The following is a 17,832-nucleotide window of genomic DNA, read 5'->3' on the forward strand; positions in this document are numbered from 1 at the left end:
TTAGATGAAATCAGTTATACATTTTGTTGCAAGTGTTTCCATAACTGTGGTGTAAATGCATGATTCTCATAGACAATGCTAGCTGTATACAGTCCATTATCCAGTTGATTGGGACCCAGTTAAGTTTCATTGGTGTTCTCAGAAGAAGGATCTAATATTCCTTGAGTTCTTTGCTTGAGCTCTGCTTTTTGAAATTGTGACCACTGGCAATTATTTGTGACAGCCAATCACATAGTTACTTTTATTATTCGACCTGCAATTGGCTTACAAAAATTTGTCATTAATTGGCTGCTATTTTTACTAAAACTTTTTTTCTGGTCAGGCTTTTTGAGCAAAAACACTATTTTTTTTGAGGAAAAAAACCTTAAATTTTCTAGATTTATTATACCCCGATGCTGCAAAAAACCCGAATCCGAAAACTCAGCATCTCAAACCTGTCAAGGTCATGTATAAGTCAATGACAGATATCCCTATCCCAATTTGAAAAAATTCTGTGGACCCGATAATCCAAAAAATTCAGGGTTTTCGCGCAATAACGCGGAAAAATTTTTAGGAGGAAAGTCTGAAAAAATCATATGATTCGGATTTTCTCACGATTTTATCGAGTTTTTTTCCAAAACTGGTTGTTTTTATGATAAATAAGGTAAAGTCATGGATTGAAGTTTGGTTGAGCTTTCTTTATTTAATAAGTGAGATTAAATTGGGATTTAGTAAATAACCCTTTGAGTGTTACTGCCCAGGAGCAAATTTTCCTGGTGTTGATAAATGAGCACTATAGAGTTTTGCAGCAGTGATACATTTAATTTTTACATAAAAACTAAACACAGTAGGCATATAATACAATTTAACGGGGGGGAATGTCTTTGGAACAGTTCCATAGTTTATTCCGGATAGGATTAATGCATGCATAGTTCAGATCCTGCAATATGTCCCTTATAAAGCGCTTTAAAACTGGTAGAATAATTTTTGTCCAACTACTTCTCTTTGGACAACGGCAGCTACTCCCATGTAGCAGACAAACAAAAAAGATCTGTCCTCCCATCTTCCCCTAGATGGGATATTCACATGATAACTATAGAAGTTACTACACTTACACACCTGTTTCCTCTCTTTGAAGCTTTGTCAGCTGTAAACTCCTCTGCACAGGTTTAATACTCATAAGATGGACACTCCAGCAGCACCAGGCCTGTTTTTTGGCAAGAATAAAGCACATTACCACTGCTGCTGGATTGTTCTTCTTATATTCACAGGGGCTGGCACACTTAAATTCACAGGCAGCTCTGACACTCTCTACCGTAGCATCACCTCCTGGACATCTTGCAGCTTTACAGGTAATAGGATGGGGTCTGTGTAGCTGGAGCTTCAGGACTCTATGGCACAGCTACCAGATTGTTCACTTCTACAGTCTCTGTCTCTCTCAGCAGGGGCACTTGTATAACCTGTACTGGACCTCCCTGTATTTTGGCTGCCAACCCTAGGCTTCCCTATGTCTTTCCTAGATGTGTTCTGGGGCTTGGAGGATGCTCCAGGTTCTTTTCTTGCCTCTCAGCCAAATGGAATGCTCCCCTGACTGTAGCCATGCTGCATAATGTCACAGGCAGGGGAATCTAAGGCTCAGGGCCTTGTTACCCATTTGAAACGTTATCATGGCATGACACTCTGTGGCCACAATAAATAGGTACTTTTTTAAAAAATTTTGATGCAACTTGCGTGAGCTCCTATTTCTCTTTATTGCCAAAAGGAATTAAGTCAGATGACAGGTAATGGAAGGATCATCTGATCCCCAATACAGTGCTTGACATTCTTCTCTGCCTGCTCTATCCTGCTCTTCATCTTTTCTGCCCGCTCCATCCCGATTCAGTCTGTACAGCCTTTCCACCAGCTTCCTCACTCTGAAGTCTGTCCAGCTTCTCTGCACACTCCATCCATTTACACTCTACAGCTTCTCTGCACACTCCATTATGTTTAACCTGTTTGTACAGCTTCTAAGCCACCTCCCAGATTCTCCACCTGCTCTGTCTCTTCATCTTCTCTGCCTGATTTATTCTGATCCAATACAGCTCACTACCTGCTCCCTCATACTCTTGTCCAGCTTCTTTGCCTGCTCCATCTGGCTCCAGTTTCTTTATTTTCTCCACCTGCTCCATCCTGCTCCAGTTCTCTAGATTCTCTGCCTGCTCTGTCCAGATACAGTCTTTCCAGATTTTCTGCCCACTCTGTCCTGCTCCAGTCTGGTAAGCTTCTAGACCCAGTCCTCATGCTCCAGTATGGCCAGGTTCTCTAACCACTCCACCCAGATACAGTCTTCCCAGATTATCTGCATGCTCCATCCAGCTCCAGTGTATAACTACCCCGCTTGCTCTGACATAATGCAGTCTGTCAAGTTTCTCTGCCCACTTCATCTTTCACAGTCTTTCTCTGGCCCATACTCCCTGATGCTCTAGCCTGTGCTCTGTGCAACTTCACTTCCCTCTCCATCTGGATACAGTCTGCCAGCTTCTCCACCCACTGCACCCAACATCTGTCTTGCTTTTCCACCCATAGGGTGCCTGCCATTTGGTATGCTTGATTGATTTGTTTTTTTATTACATTTGTCTGACTTGGTCTGACTCTTTTTTACTGATCTGGCCAGACAACCCAAACAATTGTAACATCAGGGAGTTAAGGGGAATCAAAGCTCCTATTTGATGTACCTTACATAAGCCTACTTTATCTATTTCTAACATCCAGAAATATTAAAAAAAAAATGTAAAAAAAAAATCTCACTGAAAATGAATCTAGCAGATTACTACAGTACAAATTCAAGTTTCCATTGAGAACAAATGACTCACTCTGTAACATCTATAGACAGAGCTACATTACGAACAATCACACAGGTGTCAGACTAAATGTAAATTAAAATGATTTCTTACCACCCACATCTAGCAATTATAAATCAACATTTAAAAAGGAGATAGCTTTCATTTGAATCACTAACCCTTTAGTATGAGGTTATTAATATGAAATATGTGCTATGAGCACTCTGATTCGAAAAGATCAATTTGTTCACAGTGTAGTTATCCTTGTGCAATTTCACACTGCTATATGGCATGTCATTTTAAGTGAGGCATTGCAAGGCAAAAAAACAGCAGCGAAAATTCACCGGTGTCAAAAATTTTTGGACGGGCATTGGAAAAGTAGCTCACGTCAAAATCGTCGTACGTCAACATTATTCGGACGTCCATTGACATCAAAATTTTTCGCTGTTTCACGAATTTTGCAGGAAATTCGCATAATTTTTGGCAAAGCGAAGCAGGACAAATTTGCCCATCACTACTTATAAACCCTCTGATCAAGTGCCTCTCCCACCACATAATGAAGGATGCAGAAGGCCTGCCCTCTACGTGATACCAGACCCCCTGACCTTTGCAATTCTGCAGAGATTGAAGAGTGGGCATCAAAAGGAATCTTTACCGACCCGTAACTTTGGCTGTGTGTGAGCAGTGTGCCAACTGAGTGCAAGGCAGTACAAGAAAAAGGACCACCAGGACTGGAGTCCACTGGGAATTTACCCATAATTCTATCTACTGTATTATTTTCCTATTTTGTTTCATAAACATAAAAAAAGGGTCAGCTCACAACTACAGACAGAGTGGGCAACTTGCACATTTCCCCACAGTGAGCTGCGTCTAAAACTACTTTAATTGAAGGCACTGCCCTATGCGTACTTCTGCCCTCTGGCAACCCAACTTACTGTGCTGCCATTACTTATATACCCACACCTCAACCATCCTTTTCTGATGTTCCAGACGGGGCAGGGCAAACATGAGTGTATAAATAAAAGAGATACACAGGCAGCAGAATAAATGATGAAGGGGCATGGGAAGCATATCTGCAAAAGATAAGTTGAAGAACTGTTTCATTGGCTGGAACCTGTCCAACCAGAGAAAAAAGGATATGTGAGAAAACAGTTTGGGTTGTGCAATGCAAATAACCTGTGTACATTACATTACCGGACATTACTTGGCTCCAGTGTGCTAAACGTCCACCGCCATTTCAACTTTTTTACTTTTTTAAACTGGCTTCCACTGTGCTCCGTTTTTTTCATGCCCCTGATTAGGCGATGGGGTAAACTGAGAAGTGTCCAGCTGTTCTTAAAAACAAATACAAATAGTTTACAAGGATAATCATTGAAGCCAGTTATTCACATAAGCCTGACTATTGTTGGCTTCCTTTGAACAGTGAATTAATAACACCTACACCCATTGCACCAAGATAGATTATTTTGTTTTGCATCTTGCCTACACTTGTATTAGTAATTATTATATTTGAGTGTAGAATGTTAAAAGTCTTTCTGACTAAACAGGGGGTTGATTATATTTGTGCTGATATAGGTGTTTGGATTAGAGGAAGCAAAAAACTTGATCTGATTATTTAGTACTCTAGAGGTCTAAATGGAAGAGTGTTAATGCAGTCATTATGCATTCATGAGCTGACTCAGTAACTGATTCAATGGAACTGTGATTTGGAGCTGAAAATGGGTTTTAAGGGTAAGAATTAGATACCATAGAAGGAAGGTAGTGACAGTAATACTTGATGCTTATTCTTGGAAAGGGGAGCATGACAAATAAATAATATAATTAGAGAAGGGAAAGTTGTGTGTGGCATCAGAAATGTGTGCATAATCCAACAAGATATCATATCTATGGCAAAAGCATGCCCTTCCAACCCTATGAGTTTCACACTGGTCAAGTGGAGGTTTTCCCTTCTTGGACTGTAATGTTTCCTGGGAATAAAAGTAGTTTTATTATTATTATAGTTCATCGACTCTGTTTTAATATTGGGCCTCCACATGCCTTCTGTATTGTAGAGGATATAAAAATATATAGAGGAAGGCTTGCCTAAGGAGTTTGCCTTTGAATAGATATAGCCGACATGGATATTTTCAGCCAAGTGGGAATGTCATTCTGCAAGATATAATTAACCCCAGATGATTTCACTTGTGAATCAATTACGTGGTCCCTATTCTCACACACTACACTAGAAATGTCTAGTTTGTTAGTGTGGTTTAAAAAATGGAGACCCAGATGTATTAATGAGGGGGGGGAAAGCATTTTGAGCTGGTTCTAACCTTAGAGGTCAGACATTTGTATTTACAATATCACAGTCAATTTGACTTACACTTCCAGTTCTCCCCCTCTCTTTAATAACAAGAACAGCTCCGGTGACAGTGGTATATTTCTTTCTTTTATTGTGTGACCATTGCCAGGCTATTCTTTAATGCAATAAAAGAGTTTATGCATTTGTCACATTTCTGTAGAGGCACAAAAACTGTACAATCACTTGTGAGAAACTAATACACTGAAAATAAATAAAACTTACCCCAATTATAATTGAGTCTTCCTTCTAGAAGGTCAGCTTCCTGTAGGCACCCTTGAGGTAGAATAAGATGCCAGTAGGCTAATGGTACATATACATAAACGTGTCACAATTAATTACTTTCACTGTTAACCGGTAAATGTGCCACCCGCCAAAATAATGATCATATAGACCTTTGTCATGTGAATTTTAGCATAACAATTCAGCAATGGAATGCTTCATTAAAAGCCTGACAATGTAGCAGTTATAAGGATTTACATTTCGTTACATAATATGCTGTCAGAAAAAACAAGTAGGATTTTGTGTCTACAGTAGTTATTATAAAAAATATGCACTTCTGATTTTTTTTTCCCCAGGAAAATGGTTTGGGTTCAGCGTAAGCAGCAAATGGAGGCTTCTGGATTTTTAATTAGTTGCGTGGATCCCACAGGCATGATTTTAGCTTCTATTAATGAAGTCAGCTCTTTAAAAATCAATAAGATTATGCATGGTCATTAAACTGCTGAAGAATATACAATCAGCTGACATTTAACAAGCATAATTTTCTCCAAGTTTAAAATGACTCGTCACTAAAAAAACTGTAAAATTGAATGTATATTAAATTACAATAAAGTATAAGTGTTATTTACACTTACTGTATATTGGCTGCAATTCCTTAAATCTGACAGGCATTTTGTAGTACAAATTCCTAAGTCCCCGAATTTAAATATATATATATTATTAGGACTGGGTTTGGATATGTGCCTAGATCCTGGCATAACTTAAGCTGGAGTGGGAAACTGCTGTGACCAAGAGAATTGAATATGTTAAGGAGCAAAAGGCAGTTAGGACTAGGTAGCTGTGGAGCTGTGGAGCCTAAAGTAGTGAAAAGGAGCAGAATGGCGGAAAACACGGAGGTAAGCAGTACATGAATTGGATGAACATAAACATTTTTTAAAAAATGGTCTTAAAGTTTTATGGTGTTAATAAATAAACCCCACAGAGTCTGGACACCGCGGCAAACGCTTCTGTTAAACTTTTTGTGAGCACAACCAATCTCTTTGTGCCTTCTAATCAGGAGTTATAACAAGCGATATAGCAAAGCAGATTATTCCAAGAAAATAAATTGCCCTATCAATTCATGCTCAGAGGGAATGGGAATGAAGTACTCTGAGGACAGTGTAGTACTAATGCTCAGTACACAATAATAACAGCATTGCACATGGGACAAAACTGTACTACTGCAATACAGACGAACAGAGAAGGTGCCTCTACAAAGTAGACAGGATAAGAGCATAAGATAGAAATTGGGGGTTGAGTCAAAATAAAATTTTGAGGGGTTAGAAAGACATAGCAGAATGTAAAGGAATGGATTAAGGAGAATGAGACAAGCTAAATGGGAGAGAAAACAGTGGGGAAAGAAGCAAATCAAGAAAAAGTATTTTTAACATCCACCACACACACAGGTAAAATTTGCTAGTAGCCAAAGATAAAGCACATAATAATAAATAAAGGGTTCTTACACATGGGCTTTTTTCCTGTGTTCTGCTGTGGTGTATTTTACATGTGCTTTCAGGGGATTCACTGCACCAAAGAGATACAACTTTTATTAAGTGAATTAACATTTGCTTGTTGAATTTGTATTGCTTTATATTCATGTTAATCACCTTGAATAACAGATGAAGAAGAATCTAATGTTATTAAGTCTACCCTGCTATGATGCTCTTTTTCCTGATACTTTACGCATGTTCACTGTGCACATTTGTGGTGCTATAAATAAATACAGTACATTTACAGATTATTATTTAAAAATGTATACTGTATAGTCTCAGTACAGGACTTGGTAGATGGAATGGCAATCAAAACACATTTGATGACATACAAGGCATTAATCTTGTTTTTGCTAGCCTGATTGCTTTTTGCAAGTTCTATGTAATCCTGTAATTACTTAAATATGTTGCTGTCCCTTCTGGCTTGGAAACCTTAAAGGCATGCTTTGTTCCACCTTTTCTATTAAGCTATAAATGTTTTTGATTTGTTTCCATTAAATCTGTTTCCCAGGGGAATATAATGAGCATTTAGCAGACTTTCCACTTATCCCTTGTTTACTGAGAAAAAGTTTAACTCAACGTAGAAAGTGCCCAACAGGCTGAATTTAGCCATCTGAAATGTTTTCATTTGATAATCGCCTTTCGTTTCTTAGGTGTTACACTTGAAGGGCATCTTGCCTCTTCCTCTTATGAAACAGTTTCAAAGTTGGCAGTTAAAACAGGGACAGTTCTAAGGGCTCATTTACAATGGGGCACAAGCCCGACATGGAGGACATGGCATGCCTTTATGCCCTTCATTGTGCACCATTCATAATGTACAAGGAAGTAGCATGAGGGGTCTCCATATGCACAGTTCTGATAAGTGCAGAGCACCCTTGTAACTATGAGCTTTATTCTCTATGCTAGGGTTAGATATTTTAATCCAGTGCAGCGCTTTGTGAGTTACTTCCCATAGTAAATTAACTTTCCTATCTTACTTGCAAGAAAAATCAGTTGCCTATCCTAGGTTTTTGTGTACTATTTAGTCTGACGTCAGTGGTAGGAAAGCTTTTCGAAGGGTTAATAAAGGATACGATACTGGACTTCATAGCAAATCATAATACTATGAGTTTGTGCCAGCATGGTTTTATGCGTAATAGATCTTGCCAGACAAACAATTACTTTTTATGAGAAGGTAAACAAGGACCTCGATTCTGGGATGGCAGTGGATGTGATTTACTTAGACTTTGCTAAAGCATTTGATAAAGTGCCACACAGAAGGTTACTGGTTAATTAAGGCATGTTCTCCTGGAACATAGTATTTGTACCTGGATAGAAAACTGGCTAAAATATAGACTAGGTCCTTTGCTTTTCAACTTGTTTATTAATGACCTGGAGGTGGGCATTGAAAGTACTGTTTCTATTTTTGCAGATGATACTAAATTGTGCAGAACTATAAGTTCCATGCAGGATGCTGCCACTTTGCAGAGTGATTTGTCTAAGTTTGAAAACTGGGCAGCAAACTGGAAAATGAGGTTCAATGTTGATAAATGCAAGGTTATGCACTTTGGCAAAAATAATATAAATGGCAGTGTGTTGGGAGTTTCTTTAAATGAGAAGGATCTAGGGTTTTTTGTAGATAACATGTTGTCTAATTTTGAGCAGTGTCATTCTGTGGCTACTAAAGCAAATAAAGTTCTGTCTTGCATAAAAAGGGCATTAACTCAAGGGATGAAAACATAATTATGCCTCTTTATAGGTCCCTGGTAAGGCCTCATCTGGAGTATTCAGTGCAGTTTTGGACTCCAGTCCTTAAGAGGGATATAAATGAGCTGGAGAGAGTGCAGAGATGTGCAACTAAACTGGTTAGAGGGATGGAAGACTTAAATTATGAGGGTAGACTGTCAAGGTTGGGGTTCTTTTCTTTGGAAAAAAGGTGCTTGCGAGGGGACACAATTACACTTTACAAGTACATTAGAGGACATTATAGACAAATAGCAGGTAACCTTTTTACCTATAAAGAGGATCACCGTACCAGAGGCCACCCGTTTAGACTAGAAGAAAAGAACTTTCGTTGTGATGGCTGATTCAGTTAATGCCTTTAAGAGTGGCTTGGATGATTTTTTGGACAGACAAAATATCAAAGGCTATTGTGATACTAAACTCTATAGTTAGTATAGGTATGGGTTTATATAATTTATGTGAAGGTATGGAGGAGTTTGTTTATGGATGCTGGTGATGGTTTTCATTTGGAGTGGTTGAACTTGATGGACTTTGTCTTTTTTTCAACCTGATTTACCTATGTTACTATGTATTTACAGCCATGTGCGTAAAACATTGAGTGGTTGTGAGTGAGGCATGTTGCTACAGCGTGGTGAAGAAACTGACTAAAACACTTAGAACTCGCTATTTGCCATCAGATGTGAATGATAGTGTCTATGTATAGATCATTTTTAAAATGGAGTATCTCTAAAAAGACCACAATGACTATATATGATTAGAACAGCTAATGTGCAATGTGATATGGGACTGTATTTAAAATGTGTTGATTAATCCGCATTTACCATGTACATGAACTATATTTGAAATAGAAGTAGCAATATATGCCATCAAGAGATGTAGATGTGATGGAATGAATGCCGAATATATACATATTGTGCATTTAGCTACTTGAATTTTGTGATTCTGAGATATTGAAGATGGAAATTACTAAGTGTATTTGAAAGATCTGTGAAGGATTTATTAAAGAGAGAAAGCTTTCGGACCTCAATATAAAGATATTTAAAAAGACTTTTAAATCCTATAATAGAGGTTCAAGAAGGCTACTAGGCAGAGTATTAGTAATGATGAAATGTGTGATGTTTCACAATCTATCAAAAACGGAATGAGAAGGCTAAGCTTTTGTTTCAAATTGATCATAAAAAAAGTATTACTACACACAAAGCGAATGTTGATCCTGAAACTGCAGGGGGTGAAATGCTAAATCTTTTAAAAAAACTCCAGAAACAGTCATTGAAAGAATTGAAAGTATGGTGGGAGATTTCCACACTAGAAAACTATCTGGAAGTTGAGAGAGTTCCACGTGGTCTACATCTAAAAAAGTTTCCAGCTTTTGAATTACAGGATACAGAATTGATGCAGGAATGGTATATGGCTTTGTCTGAGTGTTCATTTAATCTGATGGGGATACTGATAAGGAAGTATAAGAAAGAACAAAGTAGATTGAAAGAGGAGATAGAAAAAACTCGGAAACAATTGAAGAAATATAAATTGTATCCAGATTATAAACAGAAAGAAAATAGTGAAATAGAAAGCCTTGAAAATAAGTTTATGGAGAATACACAAAGAAAATTTCTATGTGACAAAGTAGACTATGAGGACAAAAGGATATATTGATGGGGCATGGAACTGAACTCGGATAAAGGGAGATGGTTTTAAGACCCATTTAAAACAGAGAAAATTGGGAAAATATAATAAGAGACGTTCTACTCCCACGAGAGAAGTTGATGCAATGCATGGAGTTACTTTTTTAGAGACAACAGACAGCGATGTGGAGTTGAGTCAAGATGAAGAAGAGCAACTAAAGACAATCTTAAAAGAGACAACAAAGAGACTGAAAGGTATGAAACACTCAGAACGAGGAGAAGGAGACAACGAAGAAGGCGAAAGGGAAACAAAGAGTCAAGAAAAGAGAAACATGACAAAGAAGAAAAATCTGCAAGGGCAACGAAAGATTAAGTGAATATTTCAGGGTATGGACAAAATGATAATGATTTGGTTATTAATATTTCGTCCTATAGATTAACATCTGATGAAAGAACTGTCCTGAACAAAGGTTTAACTATTTGCCCATCGAATCACTTCTCATTATTTAATACGATTGTGGATGTGAATAGATTTATGCACTCTCTAACCCTTAATCACTTTTTGAATAGTAAAATAATAAAGGAAAGTAATGGTGAAGATTTGATAAGAATAAGTGTAACAGATAATGATGCTAGTGAAATGAATGAGAACTATGCCACACAAGATGTGTTACGTGCTATTGAACAATTGGGGATTAATGAAGAAGTCATAGAATTAACACCATGTGAAAGAGAGGTGGTACATGCAAATTTAGAACAGAAATCAACATTTTGCCCAATAGGCCAAAGTGGTCCTTTTCTAGATAGATTTTACACACTAGTATGTGAGGATTTAAAGATGCTAACTGAAAATAAAGGAAAAGGGAGAAAAAAATCTAACTAAAACAGAATATCAGGCCCACAATCACTTAAAGATAATAACAGTGATACGTAAACCAGATAAGGGTGGATCAATAATGGTCCTAGACAGAGAATGCTATGAAAATGACATTATGACACAACTGAATGATGAAAAACAATATAGAGTGTTGGCATGTGTTTCAAAACAAATTGCAAAAAATTTTGGAATATGGTAAATCAGTAGGGGTTCTGGATGTGGAGGAATTTGACTATATTTGGCGTGAAAAACCGAGAATCCCAATTTTCCATTCATTACTGAAGGTACATAAGAGCATAATAAACCCCAAAGGGCGACCAATAATAGCAGGTAATGGATCTTTAAATGAGAAATTGGGGGAATATGTAGACAAACTTTTACAACCATGTGTTCAGAAGCTTACTTCTTATATTAAAGATAGTGGTGATGCCATTAATAAACTTCAAGATGTGGTTTGGGAGAAAGACTTTTTATGGGTCACTTTGGATGTCACAGCTCTATATTCCTTGATTGAACATCATTTAGAACTGAGGGTGTAGAAATTTTGGTTGGACTACTATATGATGTACTCTAATGAGCAAAATGAATTCATTCAGTGGAATATCTATTGAACCACAACTATTTTATATATGATGGTCAGTTCTATCTCCAAAGGTGTGGCACAGCTACGGGGGCATGATTTGCGCCCTCATATGCCAACCTCTTTATGGGTTGGAGATGGATCACCTTGGAAAGTGCATTTAGTGAGATATCATCGATTTCTTGATGATTTAATTGTGGTCTGGAAGGGTGATGAGAAACAGGAGAATTTGTAAAATACTGTAATGAGAATCCTTTTGGCATAAAGTTCACACTAAGGGGCCGATTCATCAAGGGTCGAATATCGAGGGTTAATTAACCCTCGATATTCGACTGTGAACTAAAATCGTTCGACTACGAATATCGAAGTCGAACGATTTTGCGCAAATCCTGCGATCGATCGATCGAAGGATTTTTCGTTCGATCGAACGATTAAATCCTTTGAATCGAACGATTCGAAGGATTTTAATACAACGATCGAAGGAAAATCCTTCGATCAAAAAATCACAGGCAAGCCTATGGGGACCTTCCCCATAGGCTAACATTGACTTCGGTAGCTTTTAGCTGCCGAAGTAGGGGGTCGAAGTTTTTTTTAAAGGGAAAGTACTTCGACTATCGAATGGTCGAATAGTCGAACGATTTTTCGTTCGAATCGTTCGATTTAGTTCGAATTCGAACGAATTTAACCAATTCGATGGTCGAAGTACCCAAAAAATACTTCGAAATTCGAATTTTTTTCATTCGAATCCTTCACTCGAGCTTAGTGAATCGGCCCCTTAATGTTGGAAACTTAAGTGTAGAATTTTTAGATAAAAATTTACCATGATAAAGGAAAGGTTATAACAGATGTGTATAGAAAACCGATTAGTAGGAACTCACGTTTAAAGAGAGATAGCTGTCATCAGGAACCACTTCTAGAGGGTACCCCGATAGGACAATTCCTCAGATTGAGGAGGATTTGTTCCTCTTGGGATGCCTTCCAGAGAGGGGCAATGGACTTGTGGGACAGACTAGCTGCTAGGGGGTATAATACAAATTGTATCAAGAAAGCATATGAACGAGCAGGTAGTAATGAACGTAAACATTTACTGAGACAAGATGCAAAGAGAAAAAAGAGATATCAAAAATATAGAGATCATAAGGTTAAAAAGGACGAAGAGAGTGAGAATAGTTGGAAAGAAAGACAAAAATTGGATATATACTTTGTGACTGACTAAAGTAGTGAGGCTAACAAGATCAGAAAAATTATACTTAAACATTGAAAGTTAATAGATTTGGATTCTACTATAAATGTGGGGAAACTGTGGTTCTCCTACAGGCGGAGTAGAACCATAGCTAACTACATATCCCCAAGTATGCTTCCAGATAAAGGAATCGGCATCGGCCATGATCGACACCCAGAATTCAGAACCAATGCTAGGCTCACGGGTCTTTGCACTTGCTTCCTCCTTTAACAACCGCCTTTCACTTTGGGAGGAGCCCTTGGCTAATTGGATCCTGCCAGGTCTTAATAAGAGAGGAGCCAAGCTAAGGTTTCTGGACGAGCAGAGGGGCACAATCGTTAAATAAAAGTCTATGGGCAGAAGGTCACAGTTCAAGGAATAGATGTAAAGCGTCAAACAGGCCAGGTCGGTGCAGGCAGAATTCAAGCAGACAGACAAGAGTCAAAACCGGGAATACAATCAGAATGTTCAAGACAGGCACGGATCGGAATACGGATATCAGAATAGTCGGGTTACCAGACAGAGGTCGAGAACACAGAAATCAGGAATAGTCAGCCAGGCAGGGTCAAAACAGGAATCAGAATACAAGCAGATCACACCCAGGAACTCAAAAATGGAACCTAACAACTGGCAAAGAATTCAGCACTGAAGTCCATTTAAATATATTTGAATTTCGGGCAATTGCACGCTGACGTCATCACGTCAGTGCCAATTCACCTATAAAAAGGGGAAGTGCGAGCTGCGTGAGCCATAGGAACCAGCACTAAGAAGAAGAGTTTTTATTACTTGAACATATAGGTGTGGAGCTAAAATATGTAAAGCCTGTAATTCTATGAATGTGTCTAAGACCTTTAGGAGTACGATTATGGGGAAAGAATATGTGTGTAAAACATACTGTATGTAAATTTTAAAACAGTTAATGTTATATATTTGGTTTCATGTGTATGTGGTTGCCAATATGTGGGGAAAATATTGAGGAGAGTGAAGGATAGAGTTTTAGAACATATGGCATGCATTTGGAGAAAAAATGTGTCCTCATCAATAGCTGACCATGTTTTGATTGTACATAGTGGGAATGAGACATGTATTTCTTTCCAAGGTATAGAACATGTGAAACTAGGAAAAAGAAAGGGGGACATTGAGAAATTATTAAACAAGAGACAGGTTTGGATGTTCACCCTAGAAATAGAACAGCCGAAAGGACTGAATAAGGATTGGGAAATCAAATATTTCATAGACACCTAATTTCACCTATATACATACAGTATATGCCATTACCCTCTTAAAGATATAAATACATATCATAAGTATAAAGAGGGTCGATTTAGGCACATTAGAGAAATAGAGAAATAGAGAAATAGGATAAAAAGAAACACATTTCACTATTCTATATTTTAAAATGTTTTCAATGAAAGTTTTGTTGTTTTTAAAGGAAATTTGTGAATAATGAAAAAGTGTGTATTACAATGAAAAAATGTGTGTATAACTTTAAATGCACATGAGATGGTTTGTATTGCTGTCAATAAAGTTGATCCTTGTTGTAACATGAAACTATGCTCTGAGGAAGTGATCCTTTGAGGTCACGAAACGCGTCAGCAGCATGCTAATCTGAAGCTCTGAGCTTTTGGCGTATATGTAATGGTCTTAAACAGATGAAAATAAAGATGGAATGCTTTTAATCTCCGTAGTGGTTGATCTACGGCTATAAGTACTATGTATGTATTGTGAAGCTGTTGCTGAGTGGGAGTGGCCAGGAACCCTCGAGCAGAACAGGATTTAGGAATAGGAGATACTATGTAATTGGATCTGTTTTAGTAAACAATAACATTTTATGGTGTGGAAAAAGAAGCCTCAGTGTGCTAATGCCATAGATCCTAGATTTCTTTGTTCTATTTTACCCTATTGGTGCATTGTAAGGGAAGTATGTAAATGTGAAAACAAGGTCGTGATTATTATATCTGTTCTGTGGTTCAGACTCTTGAGACATTAGTTCTCCTCCAGGTCTGTTAATTGGCTGCTTCTGCTACACTGTTTCAGGAACCAGCAGTAAGGGAAAGTTGGTTAGAACTACACATATTTAACTATGCAAAATAAAGTTATTGAGCCAATTCCATTGAACTAAAGTGGAACTAAAAATTGCTGATTTCAAGAGACATTTTATAGAAAGTGGCTAATAAATGAATTGTTTCATACAAAAGCAACAATGAAGCATCCCAGGAGCTGCTGCTTTTATTGAATTCATTTCAGGGAAGACATTTTCATGGTAACTACTCAGCATCAGATGGGTAAGGTACGCATACAAATGGTAATTATGTCTGAAAAAATTGCTTGTGATCAGGTCTGCATGAAACAAATTACAAACAACCAATTCATTTAATCCTCTGTTGCTAAAGAAGAGGAAATTGTGGATTTTCCACGAAAAAAAAGGTAAAGTTCCACATAGTAATAATGGCAAGCAACATACAGTATGTATAACAGATTAGTCCATGCAGTTAGTCTTCTTTATATTGAAACTAAAGGTTGTCACTCACAGGCTGATTCCCTAATAATCAGCCCAAGGGCTGAAGAAAAGGACTCATTACCATAACAGCATAATAACATCTCTGCAAGCATTCGGTATCAACCCCAAGGGGGTATTACTATATCATGTTGCCATGGCCAATTTAAAATGAATGTCAAAGGATAAAGTATAACTAAAAGATACCTAACGCTTGAGATTAAATCCTCTGGCACTGAAATAGCCTTCATTCAAGAAACATATTTCCTAATGATGGCACTAGTGAACTCAGCTCTAAATTTTATCCAATCACTTATTACACCTCTGTCATGTACAAAAAACTGGTGTGGCCATACTTGTTCATAAAGATTGCCTTCCCTCAGTTGACCAGATCTTCAGGGATCCGATGGGTCATTACTTAATGCTATTAGGCAAATATGCTGATGTACTGTGCCATTTTATCCAAATAATCCACATTTTAAAAAATTATTTCCTTTTTCTCTTTCATAATAAAATAGTACCTAGTACTTGATCCAAACCAAGATTACATGAATCCTTATTGGAAGCAAAACAAGACTATTGGTTTTATTTATGTTTTTTTTTTCTAGTAGACTAAAAGTATGATGATCCAAATTACAGAAAGATCCATTATCTGGAAAACCCCAGGTCCCCAGCATTTTGGATAAGAGATCCTATACGTGTATTCCTAGTGGCTTTATTATTAGACTGTATTTGGTTTGCAAGAGGCACATCCTATCCAGACAGTATCTAATCAACAGAAACAAACTGAACATGTCATCAAGATTCAGAATCCTTAACTCGTCATTACCCAATATACTAAGCACAGGTTATACTTACAGTATACTGTAATGTATATATAATGTATATATATATATATATATATATATATATCATGTAATCAAATTAATGACAAATTAATAACAAAGGTAGTAGTATATGATATCCTAAGATGAATGTTTACATTTTTTCTGAAACCCATTTACTGGATATCCTAACCATGACTCCTGTGTCTGCAAAAGGTATAACTGCTGTTTATTTCAAATCCTAGTCTCCATTCTTTAATTCCAATATAATTAAAAATAAGTGATGGTTTTATGTGAGCACAAATAAGTGCATTAAAACCATACATCAGTAGATTGGGAAAATGGTATATGTGTTATTCTGCCATTCTCTTCCATTTCCCTATACATGTATTGTAGCTGATCACCTATAAACAAGAAAAATCTATTTTTTCAAGCTGGTGTTTGTACATTCAGCTCTACACAGGAGAATAACATTAAATAACTGTCAGGTACAGAATCATGGCCATGGTAATTAGCTGTGTATCTTTGCTTAATGCAAGTATGGGAGTCCTTGCTTAACTTTCTCTTGGGACTTTCAAAGTCAGTAAACTGTAAAGTAAAATTACCTTGAACATCGCCTTGAACTGTTTGAGAGAAAAAATACCAAAAATCTACATTTTGTTCAGCAGCAAAATATTATCTCAGTTTGCTGTACTTTTTTTTCCATAAATGTGAATGGAGACCAAAGCTGTCCAGCCTCATACCATCCAATTTGCAGACCTCTAAGGCAGAATCACAGAACATAGAAACCAGTAATTTGAATGACATTGCATTGAATTCAACAGATCTTGCCAAACTCATTTAATTGCCTTTTCATGAGGAGGCGAGCATGAATTTTGACTTTGGGTGGCAGTGGATGTGATCTACTTAGACTTTGCTAAAACATTTGATATAGTACCATAAAGAAGGTTAATGGTTAAATTAAGGAATATATGTGTGGACAAGTGGGTTCTATGTTCCATATATGGTGGGAATGCCCGAGTGTGCATCGTTTCTGGATTAGAGTTTACACTACGACACACTCTGTGTTCCAAGTTGCAATTCCTAGACGTCCCAATACGGCTTTACTGGGGCAAAAACCTGGCCAACTCACTCGGACACAATTCCAACTTTTTACGGCCATTACAACTGCTGCTAAAAGCACTATTGCAAAAGCATGGAAGACAAAGGTATTGTCCATTGAGATCACTAAGCATAAAATTGACTGGATCATGACTCAAGAAAAAATGACCAGTATCCTAAACGATTCCCATAACAGATTTCTAAAAATTTGGGGTCCATGGCTGGAATACAGGTACGGGCCTGGATATCACCTGACATTGCTTAGTATTTGAATTCAATTTTCTATACCGGTTGACCAGGGCCCTTTGTGGGACCGTCATTCACTGGGACCATAGGTGGATCTGTCATTTAGTTTGTTAATTGTTATAAAAATATAGTTTGTGTTATTAATATGCTTAATCATGCAGAACTGGTTATATTCTGTTAGCTACTGTGTTAGGTCTATTTGTACGGATGGGATCCTATGTATCCTATTACATGATATCTGTATGTAACCATGT

This window comes from Xenopus laevis, chromosome 8L, assembly GCF_017654675.1.
Source record: "Xenopus laevis strain J_2021 chromosome 8L, Xenopus_laevis_v10.1, whole genome shotgun sequence".
In the NCBI taxonomy this organism is placed as follows: Eukaryota; Metazoa; Chordata; class Amphibia; order Anura; family Pipidae; genus Xenopus; species Xenopus laevis.